This window comes from Aphelocoma coerulescens, chromosome 4A (assembly GCF_041296385.1).
Source record: "Aphelocoma coerulescens isolate FSJ_1873_10779 chromosome 4A, UR_Acoe_1.0, whole genome shotgun sequence".
Taxonomy (NCBI): Eukaryota; Metazoa; Chordata; class Aves; order Passeriformes; family Corvidae; genus Aphelocoma; species Aphelocoma coerulescens.
The window spans coordinates 2,293,974-2,297,105 of record NC_091018.1 but is presented as its reverse complement, the minus strand read 5'-3'; positions in this window follow the sequence as shown (position 1 = coordinate 2,297,105).

Here is a 3,132-nt window from a genome sequence, read left to right as displayed (position 1 = left end):
AGGCAGAAGCCCAGCTCAGGAAACACAGGCTCAGAGGAAGCACTTGAAGCTCATTGGTTTCCTCTGGCGCTGCCCTTCCCTGCCCTCTCACATCCATCAGCACCTCCCAGTGCAGTGCTCAGTGCCAAGGTCACCCAGCACCTCCTCAAAGACTGCGAAGGGACAATGGCCCCAGGATCAGGGAAACACCACCATACTCCTAAAAAAATAAAAAATTAGAGGAAAAAGAATAGAAATCTGCTAAAGAAACACAAATAGATTTTACTTTGAGCACCCTCAGCAACCTCAAAGTTTCTCAGTCTCTCTCAGGAATTAGCCTGAAATAGCCAGCTTTGGTCCCAGTGAAAATCTTTTCTTGTCCTTGCCAGAAGCCTCCCCCTTTCCCAGTTCCCCATGGCAGGCTGCTGCAAACACGGGCACTGCAGAGCTCACCTTCCAGCTCAGGAACTGGCACATGGTCTTCATCCCACTCACATGTATGAGCCCAGGAGGAATTAGAACTCTGAAAGTCAACTTTCTAAGGCTTTTCCCTGTTTCAGCTCAGCACAAAACCATCTTTCTTTGGTGTGAAATTTAGGAAGACTGGTTGGGAGCCTGTGCTATGCCATGGGGAGTCCCCACTCCAGAGACAGTTCTGAGTATTTTTGTTTTGACTTCTGATTTCTTTTTTTGCTTTACTCTCCTCCCATCTAAGTGCTTGTCAGGATAACCTCTAAAGAGAGCCTATAGGGATGTTACAAAGAGGAAACTAAAGGATAAAAGTCAAGCTTCCTAGTCCATAGAGCCTAAATTTTGTTTCATATGGAAATCTATGGCCTAAGAACAGCCTTGTGACCCCCAAAAGAGCGACAGGGGTGCAGGACCTCGCAAGGAGATCTGAATTGCTCTGTGCAGCTGGGCTTAGCTGACATTGTTACCTGTTAGAAGGAGGGAGCCAGAACCACTGGAGTAAAAACAACCTTTATGATGGATGTTTGACTTCACAAATAAAACCTCTTGAGTGAAGGAAAACTGCTTTGCTGTGTCTCAGCATAGATTTTGTCCCCTTGCTCTCTAGGTGCTACTGGTGGAAAAGGACTTTGAGATTAAGGAGACAATAAAGTTTCCTTCTCACTTTGAAAGCTGGGGGAATAGGTTTCCGTGGCAAGGAAGCAATAGAGAGGCTTTGGAAAAAAATAAAAAATAAAATCCAGCCACATGGCATTTCTTGCAGCTCCCTCAGCTGCTGTGGCATGGACTCACCCATCTGTTATCCAACAACACTTTCACTGCAGCTCCAAATTGTTCAGGGTGGAGATTATTCACATGTCAGCTGGGACTCGGCTTTAGTGCAGCCTGCTCAGCCATCCTGGCAAAGCATTTGTCATGAAACATTTGGGAGATGAGTTTCTATGGCCTGTCAATTATGACAAAAGATTTGGAAAGGGACATGTTCCTCAAAATATTACTTCAAACAGGGCTTTCTTTTTTAAGTTTATGTGGGTTTGGGGATAAAAAAAACCAAAACCAGTGGAAAATATGAAAGTTATTTTACTTCTACAGAGCTTTTAAGAGTCCTGAATTAATTCTTCAGTACCATACTCCAGATGTGATGCTGAGGCAGGAATTCCAGGAGCTCTGCTGCAGAACTGGGGCCACACGATGCCACCAAAAAAACCTCCCCTGCCTCTCCCAGCACTGCTGGGTTCTGCCCCACAAACAACAACCTATCCTTAATATGCACCATATTTAACTGGATCATTTCTGTCCTGGTAACTGAAGAAGACATATGAGTCCCACAAAAGATTTATTACTGTTATATCATTTTTTCTTTCACAAATATTAATCTTCCCAGTGTCCATTATTGATTTCCATAGAAAAGATGGAGAAATTAATCAGATGCTTCAAATTATGCCCATAAGCAATGACCATGGGAAGAAGAGTTATTTAAATTTTAATGTACAATCATGAAGAAAATATTTTAGCCAGATAGCAACAAACTAAAACAAGCAGAATCTTGAGATATTCAAGAAAAAAAAAAAATCCTAATTAAAATCAAGCCCTCCCATTTGATACACAGTGCCCACAACATTCCCCACCTGCATTTCTGCTTCCCAATTAATATTTTGGGTTTGTTGCTGGGCAAGGTGCCAGGGCATATAGTTCCCACTGCATGATGGTGCTGCTCTTGTGTGAAAGTGACCTAAAATGACATTGAATAATCCTTTAGCCATAGTAGGAGGTGTCAGAACAGCCTACAGTAAACATTGGAAACAGCCATAAGAACACAGGTAAATGTTGGAGAGACCAAATTCATGACAGATTGGACATTTGACCTCTAATGTAAAACAACACTGTCTCTTCATAAATATATATTTGTATATTACACACATGTATTAAATCTTTTATGTTTTTTCTCTCTAAATAAAAATAAGACAGGGTGACAAGTATTGTTTATTAGTCCTGCCAGCTGGACTCAAATACACTGCATATGTCAGCACTAATGTGTGACTGGGGAGTGTTCAGCTGATATTTCACTCAAAGAAACATTCCTGCTTGGGAAGTACCTAAAACAAGCCATTTGAAACACAACATTACTTTTCATCTAGCTAATCCTAGACTGAAAAGCAAGAGACCACATTGTACAGCTGATTTCTCAGTCAGCTTGATGAAAAATCAGACAAATGTTGTCCCTTCTGCAGTGTTTGAAGGGTGGCACACTCTGAACCAGACCTCTCAAGCTTCTCAAACGTCTCAAGCTTCCCCATCAGCCTGTGGTTCCACAGCGCTGTCCTGGAGTTGTTCATGAGGGTACAGCTGAGGACAGGGAGGTGCTTTGCACTCTGGAGCCTCCTGCCTGCCCTTGGAGACCTTTGGGTAACGGGACACATCTTCAGCACTGCTGCAGAAGCAGAGAGGAGAGAACACATGATGTTCTGATGTGATGATTCCACACCAGCACACACAGATTACCCGTGGGGCCAGCAGCACGTCGGATGTCGGACCTAAATGCTCCACATGAATGGGGCTGGAGCTCTTCAAGCTGCTCCAGCTGAAGACAGTGGCCAAACAATTTGTAAGTCCCTCTGTAAGGCAATAGGAATCCCAGGAACAAACTCCCAAGCCTGTGGAAGCAAATGGCTTTTGATATTG